This window comes from Cebus imitator, unplaced genomic scaffold, assembly GCF_001604975.1.
Source record: "Cebus imitator isolate Cc_AM_T3 unplaced genomic scaffold, Cebus_imitator-1.0 Scaffold104, whole genome shotgun sequence".
Classification (NCBI taxonomy): domain Eukaryota; kingdom Metazoa; phylum Chordata; class Mammalia; order Primates; family Cebidae; genus Cebus; species Cebus imitator.
The window spans coordinates 1,377,475-1,385,054 of NW_016107419.1; the positions used below are offsets into that span (position 1 = coordinate 1,377,475).

Genomic DNA, 7,580 nt, shown 5'->3' on the forward strand with positions numbered 1-7,580 from the left:
CTGAAGGCAAATATAATTATATTTCTTTTTCCCAGTTTGTAATAAAACTTTAAATAAAAATCTCTAGATAAGGGACTTGTTCTCCCCTGGTTAAAATCTGCTTTCTTATTTACTTAACATTTGGTGATGATGCAATAAATAACGTGTCAGACAAAGAATGACTCCGTCTTTCTCTGTTTTTTTTCCTTCTACACATTGTTTCAGATGGATGTGGGTATGGTATGCCACAGCATCATGACATCTTGATTATGTGTATCTGTCAAGACTGTTTTTAAGGACATTCTCACCTCAGAGTTCTTAGGTCATATATTATATTCTTGGTACTCCTAGCCTAAACTCTCATGCAGATGGAATACACTTTGCTTTCTTGGTGATCTGTGGTAGAGAGAATGAATTCCAGTTACTATGAGAGACATATTTATTTGTTAACTTGTTTCTTTTCTTAATAGTGGTTTGTATTAAAATCAGAAAAATCAGAAAATCAGAAAAAAAAACCTATTGAGGTGTTTGCAAAGCAATATTAAAACAGAGATTATGAATCTTATCCATCTTATAGAATACCCATAGAGCAGATCTAAAGAATTTCAATAATGACTATAAGTTTTGTCAAATAGTACATTAGCTATTTATATCTGTAATAAAGAATATGTTTTAAATTTTCCACCAGATATCTACATATGTATTTTTCCTGCTAATATATACTGGTACCAAATTCTATACATTTGAACTTTCCCTTCCAAAATTTTTTTGACTTGGATGTAGTTATTAGCAGTCATCTGTAGCAGGTCAGGGTGCTGGGAGAGCAGGCTGGTAGACATCAAAATAAATGACTTATGTGCCAGACCTGAAATGCCCTAGAGGGAGATTGTGATTCCTTTTGGCAAATACACTAAAAATTCTAGAATTTTCAGATTACTGTTAGTTTCTTCTACCACTTAAATGTAAATAACAAATAATAGAGCAAACTTGACTATTATATTGGTGTTGTAGAACAGATGTTGGCATGGCAAGTAATGCCCCTCCATTTGGATCCTGTTTTTTCTATCTGTGTAGCTATGGGGAATACATGCCACAATTTATAGGCATGGCCATCTTATCTTAAAATAAAATGTTCCTATCAGATGATCCCAGTATTCTGGGGTGGGATTCTGTGGTATTTTAATTAATTTATTATTACTATTACTGTTAATTTTATGTCTGATGGAGTGGCAAAAAAGGAGCTCTACCTGCTTTGGTTGCCAAAATTAACGTGAATATTTTAAAATAGCATCAGAGGCTGATGAGCTGCTAGGTTTTTTTTGTTTTGCTTTGTATGAGACAGAGTCTCACCCTGTCGCCCAGACTGGAGTGCAGTGGCATGACCTTGGCTCACTGCAGCCCTACTTCCTGGGTTCAAGTGATTCTCCTGCCTCAGCGTCCTGAGTAGCTGGGATTACAGGTGTCCACCCCCACGCTCGGCTAATTTTTGTATTTTTAGCAGAGACAAGGTTTTACTGTGTTGGCCAGGCTGCTCTCAAACTCCCTACCTCAGGTGATCCAACCACCTTGGCCTCTCAAAGTGCTGGGATTACAGGCGTGAGCCACTGTGCTTGGCCAAGCTGCTGTTTTTTATTCAAGAGTCTATAGTTGGTTTTCCCTCTTTTCTTATTTTCTACTTACTTCCAGGAGGCATGAATGTGGCCTGAATGGAATATTAAGATTTCTTCCAGTTCTATGATTTTATAAATTATTACTTGATTAGTCTATATATTCATAATGACATAGATGAAAAGTTTTCCTGGTTTCTTTCTTTTTTTTTTTTTTTTTGCTTCTCTTTCTCCTGGGAAAACAATACTTTTTCCCTAGATGGCCATATCCTACTGTAGTAAAGAATAATTAAAATATTCAAAAGCAAAGTGTCACTGGCTGCCAAGGCTCTTAAAAATGCTCAAACATATTTTAGGTCCGTGAAGATTATCTTTTCTCATTCTTCATTCAACACTAAAATATCAATCCTGATCATGGTGTGAATACATTAGTTTTAGTAGGAGTACTTTTAGATGCTTAATAATTAGTTCAGCAAAGGATTGATAAAAGACATTATCATATCTATGAAAATCTGAGAAACATAACTTTTCTTCCTGTTTTAAATGCATGCTTAGATAGCTAGAAATATTTTAAAACTGTTGTCGGTCTTATTATGTTTAGTAAAAAACATATCTTTCTCTGTATACATGTACCTTTATGTGGGGAATACAGATGGAATCAGTGATATACCTGTTGCTGAGCACATTATTATATCATTAATGCTTATATATTTCAAGTCATATGCATATTCTCCCCAGGGTGATTAGATCCCTTTTACAGTTAGGGTAATGAAGGCTTTATTTGTCTGAGGGGACACAGGGAACCATTTAGGAGAGTGAGGCAATTAAACAATTATATAACATTTTGAAAACACTCAATACTTCCCACCATTTGATTTGTACTTCTGGAGAACTGCTTTTCTTATACTAGCAGGTTAGACTAGTTAGAATCCTCACACACCCCTCCCATCTGCCTTTTTTTTTCATGAAAATATACTTCATTTTACAATATGTATTTTTCAGAGAAACAAATGCTTACATTGAATTTTGAAGTTTAATAATAAAGGATTGGGATATTTTATTTAAAATAATTAAAATTATTTTTTAAAAGTATCACTTGTGAAAGTAATTATCACCGCCAAATTGTATCTTGCAAATTGTGCCTATTTTGTCACTACCATTCATTTAGGACGAAAAGAAAAAAAGTTTCGGGGGGTTGATAATCTATCATAAAACAAAGAGAAGAACTCTTGAGTCTGTATTACTTTTGTTTGGGGAAAATGCAGGTGGGAAAAATAGATAAATACAATTTTCAGTTAATCCTAAAATCTCATTACAGCTTAAAATATCAATCTCTAGAAATACAAAACATTTGCCAAAATAATTGTTAATATGTGCAACACTACCCAAATTAAAAGATGCAATTCTCCCTTCTACTAGTCCTCTTTCTGTACAAATAATTAGCAATAAAATCGAAGGCAATGAAAATAAGAAAAGACATATTGATCCCAGAAAATCCACAAAATGGATTATCATTTTCTAACAATTGTTAATAGACTATATTTTTTATGTGGTAGTGTGAAAACATTTTTTCCTTGCTTTCTTGTAAGTTAGGTACTGTGTTATATTTATCTTTGACAGGGTACCTAGCATCTGTTAGGAATTCTAAACAGCAAATGATAGCATGATATTTTTATTATCTATGCCTCTTAATAGCTCCAGCCAATAGCAAATACCATTTCCATCTTCCAGAGGAGAAAGAGAAATACAAAAAGAGCTTAAGTGGATAAATTACATAGCATGGACACAGAATCTTTTCTAAATAAATAGCCTATTATAATAGAAGTTGGCAGTCTTATAAAAAGAAAATGAAAGTTCTGATGAGGAAACCTGGTTTTGTTTCTCAGCTCTGAGTACAAAAATAAACATCCTTGAGAAATTGCTGAACCCCCTTGTACTTGCTTAATGTAAAAGAGAAGGCAAGATTAAAAGATCTCAAAGCTCCCTGTCAGTTCAGGAAGACTGTGAAATAATATGGTACCTTAGGCTTACTTACAACTTAGTATATGTCAGGCTGTGTCAGGCACTATCACTTTAAGAATTTTACATGGATTGTATAATCATCAAAATAATTCTGCTTAATAGACACCATTGTTAGTTGCATTTTATGAGGAAAATGAGGCTTAAGGATTGAAGTATTTTACACAATGTCATATGCTTAGGGAGCAGCCAAGGTGAAGTTTTCAAAAAGGCATACTGACTTCAGAGTCCACTGGCTTCAAGACAGTGCTTTACATCCTCCTTCCAACATTATTCATAAGGCCATCGAGGCTTAGGAAGTCACAAGTCTGTGAAAACTGCATTCTTTTTTACTTCATTTTCCCTGGTAAGATGGTTAGCTGCCCATCAGTCTGGCTTATACTACAGTGAAACACAATTCCTTTTCGGTTAATGTTTTTGTGCTCATTCTTTAGCTGCAATCAAGAGGGTGTCAACTCTTCCAACAGGATATTTCTTCTGTATATTTTCCAAAGACTGGTCATGCAGTCACTAAACATGGATCAGAGGGAGGTTCATGGAAATTATAAATGAACAGTCAGGAGAGAGTCTTTTGTGGCAAAATTACAGGAATGTCTCCTCAGGTCAAAGTCAAAGTAAGGATGAATTAACTCCCGAAGCAATTTTGAAAAGGTGAAATTCAATGATATTGCAGTTGTTGGACCAGGTGTTAAAATGTTATTGGGTGTTAATTTAATTTTCATCCTGTCAACACTCATCTGAACTGTAACAGCTGCTAAACACAGTTCCACAAGAGCAAACTATCCTCACAGAGGAAGCAGATGCCTAATCAATAGGGCCAATAGAAATGTATGGCTCAGCCAAGCAACACACACAAGGGGGAATGAATCCCATAGGGCTGTGTCTAACCTGAATGAAAAAGAACTTTAATGATGGTGAGACTATTGAAGCAGTAAAAACAAGAGACTGAAAGTCCTGGCTTGGCTTCCTATTGACTCATTTTTTTCTTTTTTTAATTCTTCATGACCTTGGATGGGACAATGCCTTAGTTTCTCTGTCCCCCTGAGCTTGCAGAGGTATTGTAATGTTGTTTAAAATCTATTGTTATTTTTACTGCTATTATCATTTCACAGGTCTTACACAGTTCTGAATAAAAATCAGCTTTTCTTAACAAAATGTCACTTTCTTGAGCTTCTAATATTAAAAAAAAGATAACAATGATGATGTAGTGATAGTTAACAGCTGTCCTTCCTTGAAACCTAGGGTAGAAAGGAATAGATGACTTTTCACTGAGAAAGGGAATTTTTAGATTTGAATACTTTCTTGAGTACTATAATTTAAAACATGCTCAGATATGTTATCTCCATTCTGGAGATTTTCAAATAGAAAGTAGATTTTTACGTTTATACCAAATATAATCTTACCTAGAAACTGTGGTTTGATGATATAACCTTTTAAGGTCAATTATAGCGTGCATTCAATAATTTCCTATAAGCTGGTATGTCTCATAGAGAAGGTCACCTTTGTTTATGCATCTCTGACTTGGTTATAGATCCCTCTGGGTGCATGTGGTGGTGTGGGGCTGCAATATTACCAAAAGGTTTGGGAATTTTGTTTGTTTGTTTATTTGAGAAAGAGTTTCATTCTTGTCACCCAGGCTGGAGTGCAATGGTGCAATCTCAGCTCACTGCAACCCCACTTCCTAGGTTCAAGTGATTCTCCTGCCTCAGCCTCCCGAGTAGCTGAGATTACAGGCACCTGCTACCACGCCCAGCTACTTTTTGTATTTTTAGTAGAGACAGAATTTCATCATGTTACCCAGGGTGGTCTGGAATGCCTAACCTCAGGTGATTCACCCACCTCAGCCTCCCAAAGTGCTGGATTTATAGGCATGAGGCACAGCCCCCAGGCAGGAGTTTATAAATGAAAATAAGTTGGTATTTATTTAAACAAGTAAAATGAAAATTTTACATGAATATTAATGTATATTTCAAACAATTTTAAAGGTGAGATAGGCCCTTTGGCCTATATACAGACACTTGGCCAAGAGAGACAATTGTTCTCTCTTGAGGGGTCATCAGGGGAGAGGTTCTCTGTGGCTACTTAATAGGATGTTCTCTTGAAGGAGAGCTCTTCTGTTTTCCTGAGCTTGTTAAACGTCATACCAACCAAAACAACAACAAAACAACTGTATTTGACTTAGAATTTCACAGTGCTTCTATTATTCCTTCTCTTCTGCTCTCTACTCTTGCAGAAAGTAAAATATTTAAGGAGGTATGCAGTAGAAGTTATTTCAGAATATATAGAAGCAGTAGTCTTGTGACTTTATGACAAAAAAGATTAATTTTTAGAAGAGAAAATAATTGTGGCATATGGCCTGATAAACTGGCCCCCTTTTATTTTTTTCGGAGATAGGTCAGTTTTTATTGGGGAAAATTCAAAAGACCATCAGAAGCATATTGAGGATTTTGTATCATAAAATTCTTATTCCAAAACATAAATGCAAATAAGGCAGGTAAGAGGAACAATGCCAAGCTTTAAAGCGAACAATCATTTTGAAATGGCTCTTTGTAGCTCTTGTAGAAAAACAAAAAAAGTAAGGTCATGAATCACATTTCTTAGCATTTAACTGAAACTGTGGACAAGAGCCATCATTCATTGTGTTTAGTATGACAACATATTAAATGATTTTCCTTTTCTGTTAGGTATTTGAAAAGCTTAAAGTTTGGCACAGGACTATAACATCAGGAATTCCTTCATTCCTACCTCTCTCATCTTTCTTCTTTGCCCCCCTTTTCTCCTTACTAGTGGGAAATAAATTTAGATGAAACAATTTGATGAATGGATTTTGAGCAATTTCAGTGAAGAAATATGTACTTACAGGTTCAGTTGGGTTTCTAGTGTGTTAACACATTATCAGATTCATTTGTAACCTGTATTCTTATGGCTGTAAATGAATTTCATTATATAATTTATATAAAAAAGATAGTACATTGATGCATGTTATTTCCTTACCTTCACTAATTAGGTTATTACTAAATGAGATCAGCTAAATTCTGAAGCTTTTAATGGAAAATTAATGTATCTATTGTGAGCCGTGGAAATCTTATTTCTTTGTTCTATCAGTATAATATGTGTATAAGGATTCATCACCAAAACTTGATATTTACGTCAAATGAAAAGGTATTTTTACTATAGTGATCACTCTTGTACAATTTATAAAAATTTGGTTTTAAAACAAAGTTCATAGAGAAATTAATGTTTCACCTTTTCTCTTATAACCAGATGGTTTCTGGGGAGTAAACTGCTTACAATGTATTCATTCTGTTCTCAATGACTTCAGTGCAAAATGAATAATTTCAGGGGCCACTTTATCCTGACTATGCTGTTTAGTAACTAGTGTGATTGTGCTGAAAAGAGAGAATGAAGAATATAAAAAATGAGAAACAAAGGAGGAAACAGGGAAAAGGCTATTAACTCATTTGAAAATACCTGTAAGATTTAGCCATGCGCTAAAGTTTTAACAAGTTGGGATACATTTTATTCAGGGATGTAGTGAGGAGCAAATTACCAAAACTTTATTTATTTTTGTATACATTATTTATTTGGGATTTGGGGCTTATTCTATATCTTCTATATAAAATTATAATATATCTATATTATATATATATCTTTTGATATAAAAGTATAATAATGTGACTTTCACTACTGTTGTTATACAAATACTCATTGCTGTTCTTCAAGGGAACCTCAAAGAATTGAAATATGCTACTTAATGCATGCACTAATGTATATTAACTCTTTGAGTGTACACTCAAATATTATCATGGCTTATCTTCTCCAAAAAATGGGTAGGTCTCCACTTTTCTAACATGGATAATGAATTATTTAGTGTTTGTCTTCCTTGATGCACTCCCATGCTTGTCACAGTAGTTGGTACATTAGGAATTGAATCAGATAACAATTCTCAAATACGCTTTTTTTTTTTTTTTTTTT

General features: G+C 34.2%; 1 long non-coding RNA gene across 1 annotated transcript in view; it reads left to right on the forward strand.

Annotated features, from left to right (window-relative positions):
* Positions 1-917: 917 nt before the first annotated feature.
* Positions 918-7,580, forward strand: part of LOC108310558 — an 11,951-nt gene continuing 5,288 nt past the window's right edge. The window contains exons 1-3 of the long non-coding RNA XR_001827803.1: positions 918-1,010; positions 3,788-3,951; positions 7,329-7,439. This is a non-coding gene — a long non-coding RNA (uncharacterized LOC108310558). The remainder of the gene's footprint in view (positions 1,011-3,787; positions 3,952-7,328; positions 7,440-7,580) is intronic.